Source organism: Acipenser ruthenus, chromosome 7, assembly GCF_902713425.1.
Source record: "Acipenser ruthenus chromosome 7, fAciRut3.2 maternal haplotype, whole genome shotgun sequence".
Classification (NCBI taxonomy): domain Eukaryota; kingdom Metazoa; phylum Chordata; class Actinopteri; order Acipenseriformes; family Acipenseridae; genus Acipenser; species Acipenser ruthenus.
The window spans coordinates 53,304,858-53,318,256 of record NC_081195.1 but is presented as its reverse complement, the minus strand read 5'-3'; the positions used below and the strand labels follow the sequence as shown (position 1 = coordinate 53,318,256).

At 38.5% G+C, this 13,399-nt stretch overlaps 1 protein-coding gene across 1 annotated transcript in view; it reads left to right on the top strand.

Moving 5' to 3' along the window:
* The window catches only part of LOC117414917 (calcium/calmodulin-dependent protein kinase type 1D), a 106,328-nt gene that overhangs the window by 75,702 nt on the left and 17,227 nt on the right, over positions 1-13,399 (top strand). The gene's annotated exons all lie outside the window — the stretch shown is intronic.

Genomic DNA, 13,399 nt, shown 5'->3' with positions numbered 1-13,399 from the left:
TCAAACCCTGAATCTAGGACATATGAACGTTTAAAAGCACAGAATCTTTTTTTTTTTTTTTAAATATTCCCATTGTTTTAGCTCATATTTAATAACTTGGAAGGCTATTCCATGCATTTTAAAAGTGCTTCCTACTTTCTGTTATAATAATAATAATAATAATAATAATAATAATAATAATAATAATAATAATGATTTGTTCTTCAGTGTACTCCTTTAGAACATCACTGTACCTTGTATTCCAGGTTAAACTTGTCGTCACCTGATAATAGAAGGAATTTTCACTGGAATCAGATTCTTTTTAAAGGGGCATTTAACAAACTGCCTGTTTATTTGAGTAATCTATTCCAGGAGTTTACCTGTGATTACAGCTTACGAAATGCTTAGCTTTTGCTGCAGTTTCAGATTGGAATGCACTGCCGATGGGATTAGATCAGAGACTTCCCATCGTTAATTAAAAAATGTGTTGTTCATTATCTGAAGAAGCTCTGTGTATGTATATGATGTGTAGAGTTTTAAATGTATATTCTGTGTTTTTATGGGATTGTAATTTGGTACTGTTGGACGCCGTTGTAAACAGGCTAATTATAGCTCATATGGTCTTTTTCCAATAAAATTTTAAGTAACAAACCCAGCAAAACAAAAATAAAATCAACACCAATACGCTAAAAATAATTTAAAAAGCTTAAGTATAAATGTACGTCTTCAGGCAAGATTTAAAAACATCAAGAGAAGGGGCCACCCTTACAGTGAGTGGCAGTGTGTTCCATAGGCACGGGGCATAGCAAGAGAAAGCCTGGTCACCCATCGACCGCAGCCTAGCTTTAGGAACCACGAGAAGATTTAGATCAGCTGATCGCAGGGCACGAGAGGGGGCATAAACATGTAGAAGGTCTTTAAGATATTTAGGAGCCAAATCATTAAGTGCCATGTAGGTAAGAAGTAAAATCTTGAAATCGACCCTGAACCTCACTGGCAGCCAATGGAGGGAAGCCAGGACTGGGGTTATATGCTCAAATCCAGCAGTTCTAGTTAAAACCCGAGCTGCTGAATTCTGTACCAGCTGGAGTCTCTGAAGGACCCTGCCAGACACCCCAGCCAACAGACCATTACAATAATCAATGTGTGTGGAAATAAAAGTGTGAACCAGCTTCTCTGCATCTGAGATGGACAGAGACGGTCTCAAATTGCTAAAGCAGTAGAATTTATTTCCACACTATCAATTAATAAGCTTACGCTATTGGCTTTGCAAAGCTGTTTTGAAGAGCCAATTAACATCACCTCAGTTTTATCAAATTTAGCTGCAAGAAATTGTGTTGTATCCATATTTTAATTTCTGACAAACAATCATGTAGAACAGAAACATCCTGCCCCAGGTTTAGCCTGCAGATATAATTGTGTCATCAGCATAACAATGAACATTTATTCCATGACAAAGAATTATCTGACCAAGGGGTAAAATGTAAATCCTGAAAAGGAGGTCCCAAAACAGCCCTGATGAACACCAGCTAAGAAATGCATTTTTTCAGATTTAAAACTCCCCATGTCCACAAAATCTTGTCTGTCAGACACAGAGGATTTAAACCACCGAAGCAACGTACCAGAGATGTCTACATAATTCTCAGTGACTCAGCAATACCTCATGGTCGACCGTGCCGCTGCACTCCGATCCAAAAGGATGAGAATATTAATTAGACCTGCATCCGCAGCCATCAGAAGGTCATTAACAACCTTAACCAGAGCTATCTCTGTACTGTGTTTAGCTCTGAAGCCTGACTGAAATAATTCATACAGGTCAATAGATACAAGATAGTTTTACTCAGCTTCCATTTATGCCCTCTTGTTTTTCTCTGTGCTAAATTTGAAGTGTCTTGGATTAACTTTATCTATACCTTCCATGATTTTATAGACTTCAATGAAGTCCCCTCTTTCCCATCTTTTTTCTAGACTGAAGAGATGTAATTTTTTTAACCTTTCCTCATAGCTCATTATGTCCTGGGATCAGCCTAGTTGCCGTTCTCTGTACTTCCTCCAGTGCAATGATGTCTACCTCAGTCTAAACCTGCAAAGTGATTTTATTCCAGTAAAACAGATGTTTAGTTGGTCTCTGACTTGGTTCAGTGACACTACGCTATTTATTAATCCTAAGAGAGAAGGCAATCACCAAGGTAGAATGTGGAGTGCTGGTTCATAGAGGAACACAGCTGAGAAAATACTGCGTGAACTGCTTCATTTGAAGTATTGTTTCATTTTTTTTTTACATACCAGTGAAGTAGAAAGTGGCAATTAATATCGTAGATTATTTTTCTTAATTGTAGAATCTGTATGCTGTAAAATAAATTAACTTGCAAATATCATAAAGAATCCTAAGGTTTTTCGAATAAAGCTTTCTTATTCTTGTTTTCGCATCCTACTTTAAGGAGAATGTATTACCTGGGCATACAGTAGGGAAAGAGAACGCCCCTCAGGAAGCAAGCAAAGTGTTCTGAGCCAGAGTTGACCACAGACTCGATATTAATCAATAAATAAATAAATATGTATTGTCATGATGCACGTGCATCAACATATGAAATGAACAGAATACGTAAGAGAAAAGCAATAGGCTAATGTATGTTAATAAACTATAATAATAAAGTTAGACAAACTAACGTTAATAAATTAACTATCAAACTAAATTAACACAGGACCCCTACACACGTTAAAAAATGCAGCAGCAGCTCTAGATTAATTATAAATACCTGTACAGGAGTACAAGACATGCACAAAATTATTTAACAGAATGGTGAAGCAACTCACCAGAACGGGAAACACCAAATTGCTCGGTGACTTGTGTTTGATTCAGGTTTTCTCACAAACAATTTCTCACTTTTTGTAGCAATAGAAACAGACAAGTCAGTTTTGAAATGATTGAATAAACCATTTGAATTTAAGTTTGATGATGATGAGTTATCGGGTTACAAAACAGTACTGTATCAGTTGTGAACAAATCACTATCGGTGACAAAAAGGTGTTCTTTTAAGCGAAGTTCCTGTTCCTTGTAGTTTATGTAGTATATATATATTTGGACTAGTTTAAGTTGTAATCATATAATACCTTATTTGAATTCAAAATCATGTAGGACCAACCTATATTGAAATAATCAGACTGGACACCGCTTCTAGTGAATACAAAGGAACAGTTTTATTGGAAATGAAAACTAAATAAAGGAAAAATAAAGGTGCAACAACTAAACTACAGTAATACAGAAAGGAAAAATTAACTAAACTAAGCAGTACTAAAAGGAACATTTAAACAAAACGACACCCCACTCCCGATAGCTGATTAGCAATCTATGGCAGATACCCTTAAAGGTTACAACTACATTCCTGACAGTTACTTAAGACAAAGGTTAGTCTTAATAGGGGTATTGTTAGTAACACAAATATTTACTTTCGTTAATATTTGATCATCAAAGCATCGTTAAATCAGCCTCTGTAACAGGGGCTGACCTGTGCTGACTCTTCTGATGTATTTAAAGTGCTGCAGGAAGAGGGCAGCAGCCATTCAATATTCGCCTGTCAGTCATGGTAGTGACAGGGAGAGGTGGGAGAGAGGGTGTGCGGGCTTTCCTTCTCTCTGAATGGCTGAGAGGCGGGTCTTGGGGGGGATTGCTGGCCCTATAAAATAACATTCTGCTGTTCCCTCAGGTCTGCCCTTCTGAAAAGACGTGCGGATGCTCTGGTCCATAACCGAGACACAGCCGGGGAGGAAAATCCCAAAAGAGAACAAAAGAAAGAAAATAGTGTTAGCGGGGAAAACCGTGGGCAGATCCCATCAGTATTTTTAGCAGGCTGAGGGAGCGGCGAGAGTAGGATGGAGACCCGGACCGTGCGGGTAGCAATAGTCGGGGTGAAGCTGCCAAGTGCAGCACCTTTTATTTGTAGTTTTTGATTACTGTGTTTTATTTTCCTTTTTCTTTTCTCCTTTTGTTTATTCTTTTGTTTGAGCACCTGTGAGTGTGCCTGCACTGATACTGCACTGCACTCAGTGAATTACCTACCACCCTTCTACAGTCTCATATAGATGTTTTGGTTTAGAAGGCAATTCTCAAAGACGCTCTTTGTATCCAGACAACCTTACAAGAATTATCTACTATCAAGACAGCTACTTTGGATGATAATTGCCTTGTAAAACCCACATCAGTTTGTATCAATCACATACAAATAAACAATTACTGTAGTGGTCATTGAATGAAAGCATGAAAGCATGAAAGCAATAATACATTTCTTACATTCTACCTCAAACAAAACATTAATTTTACTTTAAGGTCTGCTTATTCTCAAGTTCATAAGGGCATAAAAACACTATGTGTTGAATACTTAACAGACTTTCGCTGCCTCTTCCAGCCGGTCCGTATCTCATCAAAACAGGCACTCAAAGGCTGTCCAGCTGGCAAGGAAAGTTCAAATTCCAGGGTCTGTCTTCCTTGCGTTGCGTCTCCACACCAGGGGACAGAAAAGAAATGTGTTTGCAAAAACAAGAGTCATTAACTATTTAGGTATTCCAGCAAATCCTCCACAAAACGTACACTCTTCGTCTGAGTATATCTGGGATATTCCACCGTAGATGCCGGCACTGCTAGCTTAATAACAGACTGAATATATTTCAATCTCTGTAGACTTCAAATGATATGTCCAACTAGCTTCCTCTGGTGATCAGTAGTGGCTAAGTTAGAGATTTGATTCCAAGTACTTTTAGGATTTTAGACGTTTTAAGCGGCGGACTCCCACACCCAGGTACACTGGAGTTGTTATCCCTTATCAGAGTTTCTGAAAACAGTATCTCTGTTCAAGCCGATCGCAGGCTGCGGGTCTTCAAATTGTCAAAGTTCAGAGTCTTGTTCTGCATGTCTGGGGGCCCCCATTGAAAGTTGCGCTCATCCTTTTCTAATCATCATCTCACCCCGGTGATTGGATAGTTTGTTTATTTGGGGCTGTGCCCGAGTCCACGTGGGGTGTTTTCCCATTGGCTGCTCTCATTCAGAGATTGCCCAGTGTTCTCATTTGGTCCGCTGTTTTGCCCCTGTCAGCTGGACTTATGAGGTGGACTGTTCTCTGTCCATGGTGTCAAAGCATTCAAAACCGTCTGGTTTTTACCTTGTGGAAGACACCCCTGGCGCCACAGGATTTATTCAGCGATGGTGAAGTATTTAGTTTACGACTCTTTTTAAAAGCATTCTTTGTCAGTGGGGGAGTTTGTGACAAGAAACCAAGCAGACACAGAGAATGGCTTAGGACCCCCCTGTATATTCAATTTCTGTTAATTTCATAAACAGAATGATATTATGACCCAACCTGATGCTACATCCTTTAGGCAGAGCATTTACAATGGGAAAATTACGTTTCACCCTATGGGTGTTCCCTTAGGCGAAGTGTTCTCTTAGGAGGTGTTCCTATATGCAGAGACTACTGTAACACATTTACCTTAATATTCTGATATTTGTGCTCATGTTGCATAAATGCAATGCTAAAAGTATTACATTAACTGGCTTTGTTTTACAGAAAACAAATACAATGAATAGTTTCTGAATCTTAAACTTTCATCTTTATTAGGTTTTATTGGTTGAATCTGCAGTAACTGTGTGTTTGGTTTCTTATTGTTGTCTATATAATAGCAATCTGTGCCAGCAGTTTTAATGGTATATTAAAAAGTCCAAAAGAGACGTTCCCTTTGCCCTTGTTATATATATATATATATATATATATATATATATATATATATATATATATATATATATATATACACACATTTATATTTTTTCTTCAGTATTTTAGAGCTTACAACATAACATTTACAACATTACAACAGTGCTGTACATCCCCCTTACACATTAAACAACCATTGGCCTTCGTCCTTACATTAAAGCCTGTATGTTTTGTTTCACTCTGCCCCTAACAGTAGTTATCCAGCACAGATTTTCAAAAACCTTGCAAAAAACTCATTTATTGGTCTGGTGGAGATATGTTTATTCCTTTCAGAAATCTGGCCATTGTAAATCACAAGGAATCCACTACAGTTCCACATGTATGAACAATATACAGGTACTAGTGGAATAGCCATGACAGAAAAGCAGAAGCATTATCAACTTAATACTATACCAGGGTGATAGTGAAGGTATCGTCCTTCTTCATGCTCAATGACAGAATTTGTTCACTTAAGACTGTTGTTGTCAAAAACCCAAAGTACAGTATACACCTGCTTAATTGCATTTTATAGACCCTAAAGTGCCTTTAATCAATTTCAATTAAAGCCTCTGTTAAAAGGTAAAATGTTTAATAAAGTAATTGAGTAAAGAGTCAGATAGGGGATTTGATAACTCTGAACATTACCACTCTGTGTGTTCTTGCCAACCTGCTTTAATGAAAGCAAAAGGTCTCTTAGGGCCACTGATAGAAAACAATGGGCCTCTGAGACAGAGGACAGTACCCAAGAAGCGAGGGACTGTAGTATAATTTTGAAAGCAGATGAGAAACTCAAAAGTCCTGTTTGGCTACAATTCAGATGGATCAGTGTTTGCCCATAAGGAAGTTTGTCTTACATTGTCATGATTGCTGCTGAGCTCCCATAGCGCATTACAGCAATGCTCTGTCAGTTAGGCTTGAGAATCGGTTGTGTTACTGGACCCTAAATGGTGTCTTATTTAGAAACTGTTACAGTTTAAAACAAGGTATTCTGCGCTATTTCACAAAACCTGACGAGGTCGCAGTTTAATTTAAAACAAAAGACGGTCCTAGTCTACCTTTACTTACTGTGTGTAAGCTATGGAGATAGACCTCAATATAGTGCTCACAAAGATGTGGTTTTGATGAAATGTAAGGCCCAAGCAAAAGAAATGACTCCCCAACTACCTCAGCTCTCCCTAATAATAATTATATTACTGTGCAGTATGTACTTACTGTAACATGGGAATTACCCTTCAGCAACTGGATTAAAACAAGTCATCTGTTTCAGTAAATGGTTTCTTTTTGCAATCAGCTGTTTCACATGTTAACTAAACAAAATGTCCAAAGACGTGTTCTGTTTCTTTCAAATCTGTATTCATTTTCAGTAAAAGAGAAAGGCAATCATGAGGCTGAAACCAATGTCAACCAAAGTTCGTAGGAATGACTCTTGTCTATTATAAATATAAATACTGCAGTATACTATACTGTTGTTCTATAAAAAAAAAAAAAAAATTTGGTGTAGTATATGTCAGTATTTTCAGATAGTCAGATTTATATTTGTGTATATGGGAATGTGGTGTGTGTTTCACTTTAATATTGATTGGAATTTTAAATGTAAAATAATCTATTGGCATGATCCTTTTGTCTTAAAATGGTAAATGTGTGCTACTGAGGAATCATCCAGGCTATCCATCTCTGCAAATCTCTGGCACCATACATTGTTTTTCATATTTCTCTTTTCAGTTATTTGGGTCACAGGGCTCTCCAACTACATTTTTTTAGCGTGTTACTATAATAGCATGCTCAATGATCACATAGTTAAATACTGCACATGTGGCTGGACTAAATTCCATATTTACAAACGTTGGGCCAAACTGACAAAGCTTTTGTGGTTTGACAATAATTAACTGGAAGTTTTCCACCAAAAAAGTACTGTGGAAAATTACTGTGTTTACAAAGCCCAAATACTTTACAGAAACAAAAACAAAAAAAATGTCATGACACAAATCATCAGATAACCTAGTTGTGTATTCAATATTACCAAATACAGTAAAGCAGTTCTCTAGCAAAGCTGGCCCAAGGGAATAATGTATCATTCATTAAAATAAGTCACTTCATATAAATAGAGTTTAAACACTAAAATTACAATATTGTTTATATATGGGATTGTGGAAGGGTGGTGGGTAAGTCACTGACACAGAGACAGACAGGTGTACTTGGAGTCACCACACAGGTGCCCAGTTTTATTTTTCAAGGGTGTATTTGTTTTCTTTAGCCCGCAGAGGGCGCTGTGTGTCCGTGGTCTGCTTGCCAGCGATGGTAAACAGAACCACGGCGAATACCAGAGGTCTGGTAAACTAGTTCACGGGCAGTAGCACTTGCAGGTGCTCCAAACAATACTGAAAATAGAAGGTGAAAGAAAAAGAGAAAATAAAACACAGTAATAAAACTACAAAGAAAAAGGTGCTGCACTTAGCAGCGATATCCCGGTCGCCGCTACCCGCACGACCCGGATCACCGTCCTACTCTCCCGGCTCACTATGCTAGCCTGTACAATACTCTGGGCCTGCCCAAATGTTCCCCGCTCTCCCTGTTTCTCTCTATCAGGAGGCTTCTTCCTCCCCGCTGGTTCTCACTCCCGACCAGCACTTTCCGCACACCCAGCGCATCTAAAAAGGCAGACCTGAGGAAACAGCAGAGCATTATCTTATAGGGCCAACAATCTCCCCAAGACCCGCCTTCCAGCCATTCAGAGAGAGGGAAAGTCCACACACACTCTCTATCACCTCCCCGTCTCACTGTCATGACCCACAGGCGGTTGTTGGACGACTGCTGCCCTCTTCCTGCAGCACTGTGAACACGCCAGCAGAGTCAGCACAGATCTCCCCTGTTACAGGGATGAAAAAACATGTACTGTATCTCAGATTATTGTGTCTGCAACTAACACTATGGGCTACATTCTCAGAAGGGAGAAACACCCAATAAAAATTACCAAACCAGAAATAAACAACTAAGACTTCATTCAGGGGACTTTTAGACATATAATTCGTGTTTATTTCCATTCAGAAAAATGTTGCGCTAATCACGATTTGGAGTAACTAGCTTTGAGAATCTGTCTGAAGTGTTTGAAACGTACTGTAGCTCTTCATGTGGATCTCATGGAAATGTTACCACATTCTCATCAGATTTAAGGGCCCTTTGGAGAAGAAACCAGTCTGCTTCAGAGCACATGAACCTTTTTTAAGCTAATTAAAACAACAGAACCCACAAACTCGCTGGTATGAGCCACCATGTAACTTGGTAGAGCACATCATATTTCTTCAGTACAAATATCAAATTATGTGAGTGCAGTGATAATGTGCCCACCGCAGGAGAGGATAACATGATAGTTGCTGCAGGTGCCTTTAGCAATAGTCCCAGGCAGAAAACAGCAGGCAATCACATCAGGGAGCCACCCACTTGGCCTCAATTCCAGGCACTGAAGCAGGGAAAAAGCAATCAACGGCTTATAAAAATGGCTTAAAATGTAATAGTATTGGGCTCTGATACAACTGAATGGCTGGGGACCAGTTAACACTGAAAACTCAGAGGAGCTATATTCTACACAGTGGAAGAAAAAGGCTCTTTGTCTTTTTAAGTTGCTAGATAGAAACAAAACATGATGGTTCTTGATGCCTGTTCACTTGCTGTTTGCTCCATATCACAGTACATAAAGGCAGCTTTTCATGGTTTTTAGTTTTTACATCTTTTACGAAACAGCATGTGTATTTTTTTCTTTCTGTAATTCCAAGGGAGAAAATAATAATAATTGCACAATATGTATGTTTGTATCTGCATATTATCACATTGTAGTCTTCTTAATTATCATGTATTACTGTTTCTGCACGCATAACCATGGATAACATATTTTAACATTGGAGCTGTATGAGTAAGGTATGTGCACCAGTCATTTTCTCCCTCTTAAACAGTGAATTTGTTTTCCATTGCAGTTTTTTCATTGCAAATCTCTAATAAACATATTGTTTTAAGGGGGAAGAAAATACTGGTGCACACTTGTGCACCCCCTGTGGTTATTTTTGTGCTGGCCTGTCAGGGTGCGAGTGGTGCAGGTGAATAATCAAGGTCCACACAGTAAAGTTCCTTTCCCAAACGATGTTTATTTAAACAAAATAATAAAGCAACCCTCTACCAACTAGGGTGCAACACGGCAGGTTTCAGTCCCCAAATAATAACACAATACAATTTATAATCCACTATGTGCACGGAAAAGTGCTTGGTGTCCCTCTGTGGTTTCGTGCTGTGCAGTGTAGTGTAGTGCGTTAGTGCTCTGGGTGTTTGTGCTGGCTCCGTGGCTGCAGCTCCCTCGCTCTTAATCGTCTTCACATACAATGACAAAACAAAACAAACAATAGCATTCCGGCTTGGTTAATTCATCAGCAGTAAGGGGCCGTACTGACGTAGATGCGTCCCCTTTGTACTACCAGAACTCCTCCCCACAATCAGCCCGTCGCCATGGTTGCTCCAATTGAAGTCTGCCTTGCAGCTGATTGCAATGGAATCACTCAGGGCACTTGCATCTACGCGCTTCCCCCAAGATGGCCAACTTCCGGTTCCATCCTACCAGCGAGTTAGCCCGTCTACGGGCAAGCTTACCACCAACCTTACAAAGCGCCCTTTCTGGTCGGGAGGGAGATTTACAGTTCAAATTCCTTTACTCTCTGTCACATGGCCTCATTGCAGAAATGGCACCTTGACTTTATTAAAGATACCAAATATTCATGTGTGCAGAATCATGACTGCATGATGATTAAGAACACATATAGGATAATAAACAGATACAAATGATATTATGCACATTCAGAGTGTGTGAAGTCTATCTACTAAAATGTACTACTGCAGAAGTTAGAAAAATTGAATTTACACGTTAATAGAAATATGCAGGGTGTCTGAAGTCTCAGAGAATATTTCAGGTTCACTTTTGATCTAGAGGCTAATGAAATACTATATACTGACCTAAAAGACAAAATAGATTTGCTACAAGCTAGTAACATACTTGCCAACATTTGGAAACTGTGCAGCGGGACGCTCGTCCCCGGGGGGGGTGGGGGGGCGGGGTGTTATACGCATCATACACACGGGAGGGGTCATACGCAAAAAACACTCTATCGTATAATAATAGACGTATCTCCTCAACACCACACGACCAGCATGACAGTAAACATAGACACAATGAAGCGTTCTTACCTTTGTATACCGGTAAGTTAGTGATGAGCAGATGTATCAGCTGCACGAAGAGCATAACTCTACTGTGCAGAATAAATTAATTTTTTTCTATGTGTAAATATCGGGACTTTCTTCCTATGCATCGGGACGCGGGACATTTGCTAGGAAATCGGGACTGTCCCAACCATATAGGGACTGTTGGCATGTATGGAGAAACAGAAGTGCACACCTACTGTACAAAAATACAAACAAGTTAGCTGTGTAGAGACAAGAGGGGAGAAATAAATTAAGAACAGATAGACTTAGGTCAGAGGGAAGGAGACACTTCTTCACACAAAGAGTGATGAGGGTGTGGAATGGGCTACTTATTCATATTGAGGCAGAATCAGTTGGCTCCTTTAAGACCCAACTTGACAAAGTTCTAAAATGAACCAGCTACAAGGAACCTGACAAGCTTAGGTGGGCCAAATGGCCTCCTTTCCTTCAAAGATGTTCTTATGTACATGTAAAGGAAACACATGAACAACTGACGAAATAATATATACTCTATAAAACATTAAAAACAATGCAGCATCTATCCAGGAAATTTAGACATTTCTTCTCTATATCTACAATCGTTTGACTTTTGGTGCCTTTTACTTTTATAGGATTCCTTTTTTTTTTATCTAACTGTCTTAGCAAAAATACTACAAACACTTTTTAAGCAAAATATGTTATATCGCCTTATTAGTGGCTTTTATGGATTTTTATTTTCATTTTATTTTATTTGATGGTAAAGCCTATTTCTGTAAACTAGTCCAATTATTTAAGATTCTTCTATTTTGAAACAAACTATTGGTGAGGTGAGAAGTAGCTATTTTCTGCAGTTTGTTAGTAGAGGAAGAGGCAGGACATTGTCATGGCAATTGTGAGCAGAAGTGACTCAAAAAGGCAGAAAGAATATTAAACTACATTAGATAACATGTGTTTTTGACCTATTGTTCATAGTTTTCCACTGTGCATTCATTAATTACAGTAGATCTGTATGTATGCTGTGAGCATGTGTAATGGCTTGGTATCTCAGCCCATTGCATTGCATGGAGTCCCTCCCTTTCTTTCAGCTCCTCTCCCAGCAAGAAAGAATTCCCAGTGCACACTGCACAACCCCACTGGGCTCAAAAGGAAACAAAACACTCACTAGTAAGATATGTAGGAATAGTACAAAAAAAATGTTATAATCCCTTGACAAATGTTTCAAAATGTAATTTTTATCAAAATCTTTATTTGATGTTATGTAGTTTGTGAGTTTTTTCATCTGTTAGGGATTGGTTGACATCTGTAGCCAGACAGCAAAAAGTTAGCTTAAAATTAACTAGAGCTTTATGATTTCTCCCCTAACACGTTTTGGGGCCATTTAATTTTTTCTGTATTACAGCTATTGTGTAATGATCTGTGTTGTATAGATTGAAGATCTCGATTTACTTAGTTCTAGTAAGGTGTTATGCCATTGGAAACAACTACTGTAGCTTAAAATTAACTGGAGTTTTGTGAATACAAATCTTCTGAACAACTGTCCTCATAAATGATTTAAACTTTTAGATTTTGCTGAACTGCCATAATCTTGTAATAGAAATGACTGAAGCTGGCTTAGACACAAACCAGCTTTGATCTGAATTGACACCATCTCTCAGGGAATGTTGTCACAACAAACAAGATAGCCTACTGGGAGGCGTGGATTCAGTTATGAGTGCAAGTCTTCTCACAGCTTGTTACTTTTCTACCGTGACTGCAACTCACTGCATCACCCATTTTAAAAAGCTGATATTTCTAAGAGATAATTTTTTTGTGAATGGCTTCTTTGGTTGGGCAATAATTGAAACATTTTGTTAAAGAAATTCACCATACTATAAGTCTCTAGATTAGACTATATATTTTCTCCATTAAGTTGAACTTTTAGTATAACATGTGAATATGGATTTGGCATCAGTGGTCACTCCAGGATTCTGGAGGAGGGGAAGCAAATGGGTGACAGACAGATGGGCTTGGGGGGGGCAGAGTTAAATAAAGATAAATTAAAAAGCTCTAAGAAAGGACTGTAGGAGTATTTTTGCTGCAGAATGTTTTCATTTTAGTTTTTAATTCATGCAAAATTACCACGCGACTCAGTATGTAATATTATATACTCACTGGCAATAAATGATATTCAAGAGATACCAATTCTTACCAATATAATACAAACAACGCATATAACAGCTGGGTTTCTTACAACCAAGTGGGTGTGTTCTACAAGGTTCTTTATCAGCTCGGTGGCACATTTTTTCCATTGAGGTATGACACTGACACTGCAATTAATTACGTCATTTGGAGCCTGTATTTTAACATGAAATTCTTCATCCCGATTAACGTGTTAAGATGTAAATACAACACCATGGGATAGCGTACAAGCTGACAACACGGAAATAAAATGAGGAAATGCATTCATAAAAAATCCATAA